The sequence below is a fragment of the Mesoplodon densirostris genome, chromosome 5, assembly GCF_025265405.1.
Source record: "Mesoplodon densirostris isolate mMesDen1 chromosome 5, mMesDen1 primary haplotype, whole genome shotgun sequence".
Taxonomy (NCBI): domain Eukaryota; kingdom Metazoa; phylum Chordata; class Mammalia; order Artiodactyla; family Ziphiidae; genus Mesoplodon; species Mesoplodon densirostris.
In genome coordinates this window covers 6,426,417-6,442,435 of record NC_082665.1, presented here as the reverse complement: position 1 = coordinate 6,442,435, position 16,019 = coordinate 6,426,417, and the positions used below count along the sequence as shown (strand labels likewise).

General features: G+C 47.2%; 1 pseudogene; it reads left to right on the top strand.

Annotated features, from left to right (window-relative positions):
• The first annotated feature begins 14,814 nt into the window (after positions 1 to 14,814).
• On the top strand, positions 14,815 to 15,688 carry LOC132490920 (small ribosomal subunit protein uS2-like; annotated as a pseudogene).
• The last annotated feature ends 331 nt before the right edge of the window (positions 15,689 to 16,019 follow it).

Sequence of the window (16,019 nt, the reverse complement as noted above, 5' to 3'; positions counted from 1 at the left end):
ATCATCTTTCTAGAGATTTCTGTCCAGAGATGACTTGGGCATTTCACCTTTTTTGTTTTGCAGAAAGATATGATGCCGAGGATTCTACACACTCTTCTGACGCCTTTCTCCACAAGAAATCAGCCTTTGTGTCCCTGCACCATGGGGGAAACCTGCCTAGTGGTATTTCTGCTGGCAGCTGTGTCCTCAGAGACCTGGCCCTGAGACACCTCCTACAGCAGGGAACTTGTTATCCAGTGGGGTGTTTAGGTAAAAGGAATTTGTATGCCAGTGGCTTCTTAGGAATCTTTCTTTAAAATCATATGAAAGGAATACTAACAGAGATCTGAGCAAGGCTTTGTTACCCACCAGCCTCAAAAGTTCCAGAAGGGCTCGAAACATTCCTACAGCCAACAGCAGCCTGGTCTACTCCCATGGGGTCATTTATACCCTGGGAGGGTCTGGCTGGATTTTTTCCATTATCTCTTGGATTTCTTTATGTTTTTGTTTAATTTTGTTTTCCTCTTTTTTCTCTACACTGCCTGAGGATCATATGACCTTTTTGATAAAATCTGAACTTGGGAGGTTCTTGGATTTCCTACTTGGAGATTATTACCCCAACATCTCTGTATCCCATCTGTGCGTGTGTGTTGTTCCCAGCACCTGCACTTCATTCCTTCTCTCCCTGGGTGGCCCTCAAATGTCTTCTTCAATCTCAGGAGAGACCCTCCAGGAATGTAAATTCCGTGTCATCCATGGGAAAACAGAGACACCAAGAGGCTAAGCGATTTGCTAGGTTCTTGGTTGCTTGCTTTTGCGGCTGGCTGTCCTTAGCGAGGGCCAACACCCACACACAGGAACCTCTCTGACTGACCTCCAGGGAAGCCTGAATTTACATGCTCCATCATCCCAAACGGGAGACCCTGGTATCTCCCCACCAGGCTTCATTTCCCAACCACGACACTTCTGCTGTGACCACACCTACCCCGGCATCAGCAAGCAAATGAGTCAAAGTCACAGCCCTTAGACCGACTTTCCAACAAATTTTGCAAGATGGAATTTCAATTTACAAGGGTCCGGTATATAGGAATCTAAACTTACCCACGTAAGGGAGAAAACCGAACTGTGAAGTTCAAGCAGGGGAGAGCATCTTTCTTCAGGGAAGTAGAAGAAAAGCTTAGATGACCGACCCACCTCCCTGACTTCACCCAGATGTGATGAAAGAGCCGGTTTCCCGTGACCCAGGACACAGACATGGCTTTCCACTCGCCAGGGCAGCCTCCTCTCCGCCTTGGTGCTAACAGCAAACCACAGTCCATTCACCGTTGCTGAATGTCCTGAACCAAAGTCCAGCCGGCTGAAGCCCCCATCAGAGGAGGAGGGAATTGAACATTTCTTTTCCCTTTTGCTGTTTGCAGGCCAGCTTTCATCATCAGCCATCAGATATGAGGGGGCACCTTCCCCAGAGAGCCCAGGGCAGTAGGGCTTCAACAGAGAGGCAGCTGAGTTGGGGGAGCCCAGAGTCCGGGCTGAGAAGCTGGGGATTGGAAAGCAGCTGCTGGGAGAGAGACACTGTCTCACCTCTCTGCACAGAAAGGTTCTGCCTCAAGGTAAAGGGCCTGGGTAGGTGAAATGTACCACAGAGCCGCATCTGGCTAAAATGCAGGGGCTAACCCAGCAAGTGTGGGTGGGCCCTGAGGCTCTGCATGTAAACAGCTAACAGCCAGGGAATTCCCTGGTGGTCCAGTGGTTAGGACTCCATGCTTTCACTGCCGAGGGCACAGGTTCAATCGCTGGTGGGGGAACAAAGATCCCGCAAGCCTCATGACCAAAATTAATTAATTAATTTTCAAAAACAACTAAATTCTAGTTGATGCAGATACCACCAGTTGACCTGGACCATACCGACCACACTTAGAGAAACAAAGGTCCAGGGCTGTACCATCCAATACAGCTAGGCAGCTCTAGCTACTGTGTCTTTGAGCACTTGAAGTGTAGTTGGTCAGAAATGAGAGTTGAAATGTGCTGTGGGTATAAAAGACACAATGGACTTTAACTTAGAATAAAACAAAGAATGCAAAAATCTCCATTTTTAGAGTGAATATAGGATGCGATGATAATATTTTGGATATACTGGGTTAAATAAGCTATATGATTAAAATTAACTTCACTGTTTCTTTTTTCCTTTTTTGGAATGTGGTTACTAAAAAATTTTAGACAACAAAAGGGCTCAGATTCTCTTTCTCTTGGGCAGCCCTGATCTACAGCTCTCCCCAAACTTTAAAGCTATGATTCTTGGAAGTATTCTTAAAGACCATTTTATATCCGATTGCCTCTTTTTCGAAAATCCACACAATTTCTCGGCTTGTCAAAATGGTCTTGTCATCCCACCTCTTCTCATGAGAAAGGAGAAGGAAAAGGCTAATGGAACCAGATATTTATCTGCCACAAGTTATCCCTCAGCCTCGCCAAGGCTTCCTTTGAAAATTATCATGGTGGCCTTTGACTGAACATATCCAGTTCCAGGTATCAGAGGCTCATCCTTTAAGTTGATCTTTAAGTCTATCCTACTAAATACTAACCTGCTATCACCCTCTGATAAAAGCAACAAGCATGATTGGAGCCCCCAGCTGATACTTTGCTTGACCAACATGATTAAGCAACTTGTTTTTTCCTAATTATACCTTCTCCTGTCCCTTTTGTTACCAAGTCCAAGCTTATACTGCTCGCTGCACAACAGGCCAATAAATCAAGAGCCAAGTTGTTGGGGCAAGGAATATTGACTTTATTCAGAAAGCCAGCAGACCTAGCAGATGGTGGACTAGTGTCCCAAAGAACCATCTTGCCTGAGCTAGAATTCAGGCTCCTTTCATACTAAAAGGGGACGGGGTAAAGTCCAACATTTCTTGGTTCTGGCCAGACTCCAGAGAGGTTGTGTTACTTTCTTCCTTCCTGCAGCCATTCACAGGTGGGCCTGGTCAGGATGTTTCCTGTGAGCTAAACAAAGGTACTGTAGCTTAATGCTCATTATCTGGGAGGCAGGGTTCCCAGAGATGGGCCACTATGTATAATTTAAGCTTATAGGCAACATCCCTTTAGTGATTAACTTGTAAATAGAACACAAAGGCTCTTCCCTATTACCAGTTCAGCTGAAAATGAACAAAACATCTCATTAGCTGACATTTTTATTGAAGTATAGCTGATTTACAATATTGTGTTAGTTTCAGGTGTACAGCATAATGATTCAATATCTTTGCAGATTATACTCCATTATAGGTTATTACAAGATAATAGGTATAATTCCCTGTGCTATACAGTGAATCCTTGTTGCTTATCTATTTTATATATCACCAACGTTTTTGAAGCAGAAGGATTGTTTGTTTTAGGCTTCAAGACTGAGGCAAACATTTGTTATAAGGCTCCAAGGGATTTTGCAAACAATTTCCACCCATGACTTCCAAAGCTTATGCAACATTTTGTGCAAAATGCGTGGTCTGCTTCCATGAAGAAAGAGTTTCCAGAGATGTTTACTTTGCAGAAGTAAGCATGCATGTTCGCCCATTCCCTTGAAAACTTCCACATGTCCACACAACAGCTGGAGTGCTGAGCAGACACACGCTCTCCTCTCCACAGATGGCCCTGGCCCTCTCCATGCCTGTCCTTTAATGAGCTGACTTCCTGTGACTTGACCCCTCTGGACTGGCCGTGGCCGTCACCTTGTGAACTGTCATCAGTTAAGACTGATTGTTCACAGGCCAGATATAGATGGGCTCTCCAGCTCTCTGAATGTAAGCCATCCAACCAAGTCTCAGAAAGGAAAGGCCCTGGACAGTCCTAGGGCCGTGTTATGCATTGAACTGTGTTCCCAAAAGAGATATGCTGAAGTCCTAACACCTATGCTATAGACTGAATATCTGTGTCTGCCCAAAATTCATATGTTGAAATCCTAACCCCCAATGTGATGATATTAGCAGGTCAGGCCTTCAGATGATGATTAGGTCATGAGGGTGGAACCCTCTTGAATGGGATTAGTGACCTTATAAAGAGACCCCAGAGAGCTCCTTCACCTCTTCCACCACGTGAGGACACAGCAAGAAGATGTGGTCTGTGAACCAGGAATCCGGCCCTCGCCAGGCACCTTGCTTTTGAACTTCCCAGCCTCCAGATGGTGAGAAATAAATTTCTGTTGTTTACAAGCCACTCAGTTTATAGTATTCTGTTATAGCCTCCCAAACAGACTAAGACATCCCTGTACCTCAGAATGTGACCTTATTAAGAGATCGGGTCTTCACAGAGGTAATCAAGTTAAAATGAGGTCATGAGGGTGGGCCCTAATCCAATATGACTGGCGTCCTTATAAAAAGGGGAAATTTGGACACAGACGCACACAGAGGGAGAGCTGTGAAGAGATGAAGGAGAATAACATGAGAAAACTGGAGTTATGCTGCCACAAGCCAAGGACCATCTGTGGCCCCAGAAACTGCGAAAGATGCCTGCATGGATCCTTCCCCAGCACCATCAGAGAGAGCACAGTCCTACCAACACCTTGATCTCAGACTTCTACCCTCCAGAACAAAGAATAAACATCTGTTGTTCTAAGCCACCAAGTTTATGGTACTTTGTTACAAAAGCCCTAGGAAACTAACACAGACCAGAATTCCAACAGTTCCCATTATTGGTTTATTTTCCATCACTCAGACATGTCAGCCCAGCTTGGGCTCCAGACCCACATCAGTGATTTGGCAGCTCCCATATATAGCCCCAGGTGTCCTATGAATGCATTAGATATAGAGTTATCAATTTCATAAATAAAAACACAAGATACCCAGTTAAATTTGAATTTCAGACAAATAGTCAATAATTTTTTAGTATAAGTATGTCCCATGCAATATTTGGGATATACTTATGCTAAAAAATTTATTGGTTGTTTTTCTGAAATTCATCTTCAACTGAACATCCTGTATTTTATCTGGCAACCCTGGATAGGGAGCATCTTCGGAATACTTCTGACTCCCTGGAAAAGACATGTACTTGGTGCTACAAGACGAACTGGGAAAATTTCCACAAAGCTGGGCCAGAAGACAAGGCTTGTTGTTTGGCATCAGGTCACTGATGCTCACAAGATGAATGGCAGAAACTTAAGTACTCTTAACTCTGGCATTTTCCATGTAGGTGACACATTTCTGTTGTTGCCATTTATCTTTTTTTGTTTTGGCCATGCACATGGCTTGTGGGATCTTAGGTCCCCGACCAGAGATTGAACCTGTGCCCCCTGCAGTGGACACACAGAGTCTTAACCACTGGACAGCCAAGGAATCCCCTGTTGCCATTTATCTAATACCTATGTTGTAGTTCAAAATATAGAGCCCATCTCTGTGACCAAGTTATTCCACCTGAAATGAGAATAATCACCCTAACCTGTTCAGAACAGAGAGGGCCAGTCACACAGGGCCCCGCACTCAGAAGGGTCCACACAGCTGTTGCCATACTGAAGTTCTTAATTTTTGAGCAAGAGTCCCTGCATTTTTCTTTTGCACGGGGCCCGCAAATTACATAACAGGTCCTGAAGACAAGTGTAAAGACAAAGAAGCAGGCTACACTAAATGCTTTCATGACTAACAACTGCCAGGTTGCAGCTTTTAAAGCACTGTTGTTGCTGGTAGCAACTTGGAGGCTGGGTGGAGATTCTCCTAAAGCCCCCTGAACCTGCAGATTTGGGCTATTTGTCTTCCCACCAGTGTTGATTCCCAAGCTGTGTTACACGGAACCAAGTCTCTACCATCAGCTATGATGGTTTTCCAATGTCTGCTTTCCCTTCCTTCCACACACAGCTTTCTGTTTTCCTTTCTCCCAGCCTTTCTCTCTAAATTTCTGACACACCCCTTTCTTTGTCCTTTCCCCATTACTAACCCCTTCTGTAATTCCTGTCTTTTTGCTTGGCTCTCTCTCCAACAAAGGAAACCAAAAGATGAAATTCAAGTGTTTTCTGCTGAATGTTAGTGTCCCTTAGTGTCTTGTCAAGGGCACAGTTCAGGGGCAGAAATTATGAAAGTTGATTTTCCAATTCATTCCATTTCTACACCAACCTCTTCAGTGATTACATCATATGAAGGGCATCAGAAAAGAAAGACAGAATTATGACTCGAAGTCTCTGCTATGGGGTTTCCCTGGTGGCGCAGTGGCTGAGAGTCCGCCTGCCGATGCAGGGGACACGGGTTCGTGCCCCAGTCCGGGAGGATCCCACGTGCCGTGGAGTGGCTGGGCCCATGAGCCATGGCCGTTGAGCCTGTGCATCCAGAGCCTGTGCTCCGCAATGGGAGAGGCCACAACAGTGAGAGGCCCGTGTACAGCAAAAAAAAAAAAAAATTAAAATATAAAATAAAATAAAATAAATACAAAGTCTCTGCTATGTAACCTTGGATAAGGCACTTAACCTCTTAGGATCCTGGTTTCTTCAGTTCTCAAATAAGGGTGTTAGATGAGATAATGATCTCAGGTCAGTCTATAATTTGAACATCAAAGTTAAAGCTAATCAGTCTGGTGAATTGGTTTTCTCCCAGGACCACTACGTACAATTGCTCAGGTTGTGCACTACCCAACCCCAGGGACTCCACGCACGTAGCCATTGTGTTATGGTGCCTAAAAACTGCACAACTCAGCAAGCATCCCTTCAACAAATTATCCCTCCCTTGTCTTCATGCTAACTGTCCACGGGGACTTTCTCTCTGACCATAGTTCTCAGTCTCTCCCATTCCCAGTGCCATCCCCATCCTGTCCCTTACAGAACCCTGCAACTGTCTGTGTTAATGTATTTCCACCCCATTCTCTGCCTTCCCTGCCCACCTACACCTCCCAGGAATGTACATACATCTAGCATGGATGAATTGCGGAAAATAGGCTTCTATCTAAGCAAGGAAACTTTAAGGAGCATGAAGGTTGGAATGGGGAAATTAGTTGGTAATTGATGGGATCTACATGATGGAGAAATTCTGAAGAGGGATAATGAGACTCTGGTTGCCTACCTAACAGAACTCCACCCGGAGGACACCATGTATATGGTGTTGCATTGAAAGGGACTTGGGGTTATCATAGATGCACAAGCACAAATGCATCGCAGACGCGGGGAGGCTGGTGCACCGAGGACTCTGAGGCTGCAGATGCCCCTCTGGGGCATCCCTGTTTAGCATCCCTGTCATTTTTTTCAGTTGAGGTGAAATTCACACAATATAAAATTAACCATTTGAAAGTGAACAATTCAGTGGCACTTAGTACATTCACAGTGTTATACAACCATCACTTCTATCTAGTTCCAGAGCATTTTCATCATTCCGAAAATAAAACCCCACACCCATTAAGTAGTCCTTCCCTCTTCTCCTCCCACACAGCCCCTGGAAAGCACTAATTATTTCTGTCTCTTTGGATTTAACTATTCTGGACATTTCATATAAATGGAATTATACAATATATGACCTTCTATACCTGACTTCTTCCATTTAACATAATACTTTCAAGGTTCATCCGTGTTGTAGCATGTGTCAGTACTTCATTCTTTGCTATGACTGAGTAATATTCTATTGTATGGATATGTTACATTTTGTCCATTGATGGACATTTGGGTTATTTCCACCTTTTGGCTATTGTGAATAATGCCACCATGATTGTTCGTGTATGACTATTTGTGGAGTCCTTGTTTTCAATCCTTCGGGGTCTATACCTAAGGATGAAATTGCTCTGCATCCCCATCATTTTGATTTCACAGCAGACCCTGCTGAGACCTTACATTTCAGTGTATTTTGTGTAATATCTGCTCATATTTTCAACATTTATCTTGAATCTTTTTGCTGTAGATCAAAGGTCAGCAAACTTTTCCTCTAAGGGCCAGATAAGTAAATAGTTTAGGTTTCATGAGCCTTGTGGTCTCTGTTGCAACTACTCAGCTCTGCCTTTGTAGCATGAAGCAACCACAGACAATACGTAAAATATTCATGGTGCTCCAATGAAAGTTCATTCACAAAAATAGGCAGCAGGCCAGATGTGGCCCTCATGCTGGAGTGTGCCAACCTCAGCTCCAGGACGAGCACAAAAGGATGTGACCTCCTTCTAAGTGCTGCATCCTCCAAGGATGGACGGGACAGGATAGGACAGAATGCATATACATATACACATATGGGTACAGGCGCAATTACATCTCCACTGCCAGGGAGGATGCCAAGGGAAGTGAACTTCACTTGTGGCAGAAGGGTCTCAAGACAGCACCTTAAGAACTTCTTGATTTTGAAACATCTGAAGTCCTGGGGTGTGTCCCTGACATGAGCAGCTGAGTGAGTTTGAGGAAATGTGGCCACCCTCTGGCTGGGCTGGTTTTGAAGATGAAAGGCTAATGACTTCATTGACAAATCCCTCAATGTCTTTTCTAACATTCACCCTGTCTAAGATTCCTCAGGGCAGGAAAGGGGCGCCCAAGCTCAGAAACTCATTCATCCAACAAGCATTTACTGAGTGCCGACCGTATATAGGCACCATGCTACATCTTGAGTATTCCAAATCATGCATTCCAGGAGGTCTTCTTGGGCAATTTGGTTACTTCCATTAGTGGAGAGCTCATGACCTGCACAGAGCAGGCTACCCCATGGCTGGACAGTGCTTTGCTTCCTCAGAAACACCTAAACCTCCACAGCATGATTCCACACTTGCCTCCCACCAGTCAAATATCAGCAGGCACCCCCGCCACATACAGGTACAAAGAGAACAGGCAAAGACACAAGGAAATAGCAGGCAAACAAAGGAACACTGACAACAGCTCTTATCACTCCCGATGTTTTTAAAAGCAAAATCGATTTCACATCTGATGACTTCCTGGGAAGTTCCCTAACTCGGGCAAAGTTGACAATCAAATTCTAAGGAGCTGTTTCCCATGAAGAAGAGCACATCCTCCCTCCAAGGAACTGTCAGAGCTCTTCCCTTAAACCGTGGTTTCCAAAAAAGGCAAAGAGCGTCTGGATGGAACAGAAATGAAAACAACAGGCCTGGGGGCCAGGCAGGTCTGGTCTGGAGGGGCTGCCCTTTTCCCTACTTGCTGCAGGACCTGGACCCGGGGCTAGTTAGCAGCTGGAGAACTGGGTGACAATCGAGCAGCTTCACAGAGTTGCCTGGATGAGCCACCCCATCTGCAGTGGCTGCGAGGCTAGGTGCTAACAGTCAGAGGCCTTTCCCACCTGGCCGCTCACGAGAGGCTAAAGAGAATCCAGTGCAGGCCTGGGCAGAGGGGACCCCATGCAAACCAAGCAGCTGTGGGGTGAGGGATTAGGCTGACAGCCTGAGGTTAAAACAAAAAAAATAAGTCTGATGGAAACAGAGGCAGACAGAGGTCAAGGCCAGGAGACAAGGGGAGGCGCCCCAATGCTGAAGCCACAAGAAGCAGGCCCACCGCACCCCAGCCCAGGAATTCCTTGGCTGCATCACAAGCCTCAATGCATCCTGCCCACGCCTGTAAGATCTGTTCCCCAGCAGCCATCTGTACGGGGGCTCAACCCACCAGTAAGTCATGAAATCAATTGAGATATCACAGCCAGCAATTGACAAAAATGAAACAAGAATGGAATAGAATAGAATATGTAAGAATGCATAGCATATGTAGGGTGAGTGTGTTGTGTTACACTGTTTCAGCCACATGCACATGTGTATATATGTACATACATGTGTATACATACATGTACATACATGGATACAGGTATACTCACATGGCCTAGAACCAAAAATGTCAGCATATGTGTACTTTAATTTGCAGAAACCTCCCCAATTGTACACACACACACACACACACACACACACACACACGTATATATGTATGTATGTATACACATATTTTGCTAAACTTTTCTCAGTTACAGTTGGGAAGGATTGGAAGCCTCTGTCTAATGCATCCCTTGGGACCTCTGGGAGCCAGTGAGGGGAAACACCTGTGGTTCAATTTCATGACCCTATCGTGCTGTCTGGGGAAGGTAAACAGGGCAGTAGAAGCAGACAGTAGAGCCAATCAACAAGTATTTTATGTATGGAGAGCCATGAGGTGTTCATTTATTTCCTGAAGAGACAGGTTCATGAAATTAATTCTAAAGGCAACAATGAAATTCCACAGTCAGTTGAAAAATGTGGAAAAGAGCTCTAATCATTACCAGCCAGTGCCTCTTTGCATCTTTCCCAGTCCCATTCTCATAAAGTATAAGCCAAGTTTGTACCCGAGAAAGATCTGCATTTTCATAAACCCAGTGTTCATATGCTCGGGAAGCACAGATTAGAATATTGACTTTTCTAGCTTTCAGCACCAGCTAACAGCACCTGGCAGGGGGCAGTGGGCATATAAACTGCAACAAATCCACTAAAATATCAGCGCAAAGAATAGAATCCTGATTTCACAACACTCACATAGAGATACCAAAACCTGTGGGCTTGTAAAAAATTTTCTAGTCACCAATCAGCCTGTTGTTACAGCAAAATATCCAAGTCTGAGAACCCCAGGCAGGTGTCACCAGCCTGGGAAGTCCATGGTGAAGCAGGGCCCATGCAGGTGGTGCCCAGGGCTCCCTCTCAACCTGTCCGTGCATCGTGCTAGGGTTCTGAGGTTTGGGCCTTATGTCTTCCCTCTTTTGAGGCACTCAATTTTAAATCAGGTCACAAAGGGTGGGCCTCCTTTTAAGTGAGTTGTAAAGAAAATCAAAATCCCACAGGATTCCCTCCCCTTGAAGGTCAGGCTTGCAGCCTCCCACCCTCCACTAACGCCTGCCTTTCCTTTCCTCCTGCTCGTGCCCTGGCAATGCCACCCCACAGGGTGACGGTAGCTAATGCTTGCTGAGCACCCAATGGGGTGACCAACTCATCCCCATTTGCCTGGGACTATCGAAGTTCTAACACTGGAAGCCCACTTTCCAGAGAACTTCAGTCCCTTTAGAAAACCCCAGGAAGTTCAAACAGCTGGTCACCCTGACCATGTACCCAATGTTCTAAGCACTCCTGAGATATCAGCTCATTTGACCTGGGCCACCCATGGATCAGCCCCTGATCTCCCCTCAACAGGTATGGAATTGAGACATCAGGTGGTGATGGGACTAGAAGAAATGATAATTATGGGATGTGGTGGAAGTGTTAGCTAATGCTACAGTGGTAATCCAACTGCAATATAAATGTATCAAATCAATCTGTTGTACACCTGAAATTTACACAATCTGTCAATTATATCTCAATTTAAAAAAAAAAAAAAACAGAGGTGTCTGGGTCACACCAGTGGTGAGGATGGAGTTGGGATTCTGACCCGGAGCCCAGAGCTCTACGGCAGGGCTCCTTCTCCGCTGCCTCCAACCCTGGCCAGCTGGGACCACGCCCCAGCCACAGAGCTCCACGTGGAGGGCAGGGACCATGGTAGAGCTCTTCTTTATCGACACCTGACACAGCACTGGGCTCACGACACAAGCTGCCCTCATGCTTATAATCGAAGGAATCCGTTCCTTCCAGAAATATTTATTAAGGGCTATTTTGTATCAGGCTGGGAAAAATACTGGGGAAGGAAAGGAGGGAGGGAAAGAAATGCACAACATGGTTGCAGGAAGCCAGGAGACATTCCTAGTGAGTAAGCTCTAATTCCGGGGGTCCTAATCAGGAGTGTCCATGGGGAGAACTTAAGGGGTCTTTGACATTGCATAGGAAAATAATGACATTTATATTTTCACTAACCTCCCACTGAAAATCAGCATTTTCTTCCATTACAAATGGACACAACCAACAGCAAAGACAGAACCTTGTCCTTGGTCATGGATTTGAAATCACAGATACTTTGATGGAACATTCCATGTGCTCCAGAAATCTCAGAATAGCACTGATTGCCCACCACTACTTTCATACGACTGGTTATCAAAACTGCTGGTAGGTCTTATTACAAAATACAGTAAAAATAAGAGCACACGTTTTTTAATTTGATAATTGTATCGATACACTAATTGATTTCTTTTGCAATCCAGAGGGTTTTATTATTTTATTTATTTTATGCATTTAAAATCATTATCCTAACAAAGGGTCCACAGGCTTCGTCAAAGACGTCATGGCACCCGCAGAGGGAAGAACCCCTGTCCTAATCAGAACCCAGCTCACAATAGCTGGGAGTACACCCAGGAGACCCCGAAGCGAGGCTGCCCCCCTCCAGGTGAGCAACTGAGCAGCTCAGACTCCAGGGAAGGCGGCGGGAAACGGCTGCTCCTGGGGCATCCATCAAAACCTTCGCCACGTTCACACTTTAGTGTAACTAAACTGTCCCAAAGCTTTTCTGCAGAGCGGAGATGGCTGGTTATAAAAGGTTTCATTCTCACCTAACAGTTTACAGACAGTATGCGAGCCATGGCACTAGAACCCCATAACTGCAAGGCTGGCAGTTTGGAGATTTTGCCATTTTTTAAATAAAGAAATTGAAACAAAGAAATACATTTGTGTCTTGCCCAGCATCACGCAATCCACGTACCAGTGGTGGAGCGAAGCCTCACGCCTCGGCCTGCGTGGACCTGGCGCTGGCCGCCCTCCGCCGGGGCATCCTTCAAGCCTGCCTGTGCCGCGCATGCGCTCTGTGCGGCCACCCTGCAGCCCGGCCTCCCAGCACACCTGCCTTTGACCGCCCCTCCGCCTGAACTTAGGTGGATGCGATACCACGTGATAAGGTCCGTTAGGACAAGTATGCCCTTGTCTATTGGCCTGGGAGTCCCTTGGTTTCTCAAAGCATGGTGCTATCTCCCCGTCTTCCGTTCAGGTGCCCTTGAGGATGCCATGAAAGCCAGGCAATGACAAATAGAATCGATGAAAATAACAATGAGGTAAGCACCCGGCCAGTCGCCCACTTCCTCCAGGATATTCGTAAAAGTACACATAAAAGGTCAGAAAGGGGCTTCCCTGTTGGCGCAGTGGTTGAGAGTCCGCCTGCCGAGGCAGGGGACACGGGTTCGTGCCCCGGTCCGGGAAGATCCCACATGCCATGGAGTGGCTGTGCCCGTGAGCCATGGCCGCTGAGCCTGCGCGTCCAGAGCCTGTGCTCCACAACGGGAGAGGCCACAACAGTGAGAGGCCCGCGTACCGCAAAAAAAAAAAAGGTCAGAAAGCATTTTGATTTCCTGACCCACTGCTGTCCTTAGACTCCTCGGGCTTCTCCAGATGAGTTCCCCATTAAAATCCGACACCTGAAGCGGGTAGGGGGTAGGGGGCGGCTGCCTGCTCCCAGCTGCTGTCACTGGGGAGGGCCCAGCGGGCAGCCTAGTGATGGTAGCCCTCCCAGGAAGCAGCCTCAAGTACAGCACATCCTCTCAGATGGCGCTCTTCAAGGAGTCGGAGCAACAATTTCCTCTCGTTTTAAAGATGTAGAAACTGAGGGGCTCCACTCGGGTATAGGGGAGACAGGTTGGCGCCTGGCCCCTGTCCCGAGCTCTCATTCCGCCCCCTCCCTCCCGTTGGTCCTACAGAGGGGAGAGAGAGCGCACGCACACAGGCTTCAGCTTTCTGCATGAGTCTGGATTACCCTTCCTCTGTGATCTACAGTTGTGATTGCCCCAGAATAGAGTCTGGCAGCAGCAAAAGTGCCCTTTGCCCTCTTACCCTGCCCTCTGACCTCTTAAATCTCCCTTCAGGCTCTGGGACTTCCTTGGAGGAATCTCCCTGAAGTACTAGTCACAGGATTGCATGGGGTGGAGCTGGAACATTTTGCTTAGGAAACCAGATCCTGTTTAAACTGCACAGTCTTGCAAGCACCCACGTTTAGCATCCTTCAATCTCCTGAGTGCTGGGGTGGGGCACGGGGGGTGGGGAGGTCACTCAGTCCGCTAGGTTGCATAAGCCTCGCACAAGAACGATGAGAGAGAAGCCAGGAGCACATATGCGCATGAGCATCTGCATATCATCAGCCATTGGATAACATCTCTGTTTTCTTGCAGATTGGAGGTAAGGATTCAAAATGCTGCAAATGGGCTCGCCGAGCCTCTTACCGAGGAAACAGTCAACAGCAACTGAAGTTGGGGGGCAGGGAACACTAGGAGGTCCAGGACCCAGCCCTGATGAGCTTGAGCCAGGTCGAAATTTTCCTCACAGCTGCTGGGCATTTCCACAGTTGAGTATACCAAAGGGTGTGGGCAACTTACTAAGTGCCAAGCATAACAGGATGGACAATGGGCACCTCCTGGACCCACACTAGTGGCTGCACTGCTGCCATTGGGCGGGGGGTGGGGGAGGGGGGCTGGCAGTGGGAGGTGGGAGACAGCCAAGGCTTGACAAAGGGACAACAGATGCCTCCTCCCTGGTGAAGTAGGAGCTCCCACTCCCACTCTTTCTCCCCCACCTGGCCAGTGTCATCTGGCCCTTTGTAAGAGGCATAGGCGTGCTTGTTAAAGATGCAGGTTTGACCTAGAGAAGTGGGGTAGGGAGGGTGGGAGGGAGACACAAGAGGGAGGAGATATGGGGATGTATGTATATGTAGAGCTGATTCACTTTGTTGTACAGCAGAAACTAACACACCATTGTAAAGCAATGACACTCCAATAAAGATGTTTAAAAAAATAAGAATAAAAATAAATTTAAATAAATTTTTTAACAATGCAGGTTTGGACCCTGCCCCAGAGCTCCAGAATCCAGCTCGCCAGTGGCAGGACCTGGGGAGCTGCAGCAACCAGCACCCCCGTCCGTATGCCGATGGCTCACAAATATCAGAATCCCCAGGAACATTGTCAAAATGCATGCACCTTCTTTCCGCGCCAGATAAGGGTCCATACGGCTTTGTTCTGGATTCCCGTCATAACTTAAAGGGAAACTTTCACAATGTCCGGGGCCCTTGATGTCCTGCAAATGAAGCAGGAGGATGTCCTCAAATTCCTTGCAGCAGGAACCACTTAGGTGGCACCAACCTTGACTTCCAAATGGAACAGCACATCTACAGAAGGAAAGGTGATGGCATCTACATCATAAATCTGAAGAGAACCTGGAAGAAGCTTCTGTTGGCAGCTCGTGCCACTGTTGGCACTGAAAACCCAGCTGATGTCCGTGTCCTATCCTCCAGGAACACTGGCCAGCGAGCTGGGCTGAAGTTTGCTGCTTCCGCTGGAGCCACTCCTATTGCTGGCCGCTTCACTCCTGGAATCTTCACTAACCAGATCCTTCCGGGAGCCAAGACTTCCGGGGGTTACTGATCCCAGGGCTGACCACCTGCCTCTCCCAGAGGCTTCTTACATTAACCTGTCTACCATTGCTCTAACACAGACTCTCCTCTGTGCTATGTGGACATTGCCATCCCGTGCAACAACAAGGGAGCTCACTCAGTGGGTCTGATGTGGTGGATGCTTGCCCGGGAAGTTCAGCGCATGCGTGGCACCATCTCCCGTGAGCACTCGTGGGAGGTCATGCCTGATCTCTACTTCTACAGAGATCCTGAAGAAATTGAAAAGGAAGACCAGGAGACAGCTGAGAAGGCTGTGGCCAAGAAGGAATTTCAGGGTGAATGGATGACTCCAGCTCCTGAGTTCCCTGCTCCTCAGCCGGAGGTGGTGGACTGGTCCAAAGGTGTGCAGGTGCCCCCGTGCCTATTCAGCAGGTCCCAACTGAAGACTGGAGTGCTCAGCCTGCCACTGAAGACTGGTCTGCAGCTCCCACTGTTCAGGCCCCTGAGTGGGTAGGAACAGCCACTGAGTGGTCTTAAACTGTTCTTCCACAAACTCTTAAAACAGAAATAGGTTGACGGAAAATAAACAGTTTCCAAAAAAAAAGAAAAAGAAAAAAAAATGCATGCGTCTACCCCAATACATGACAGACTTACTGAAGTCGAAATCTCCAGAAACTAGGCCCAGATGACTCTCAGGCATCCGAAGTTTGGGACCCCATCTTAGACGTGTGGTTCTCAAAGTGTCGTCCCCAGGCAAGCAGCATCAGCATCACCTGGGAACTTGTTAGACATGCAGGTTCTCAGGCCCCACCCCAGACCGGCTGAATCAGAAACTCTGGGGGTGGGGCCCCACCCTCCAGGTGATTCT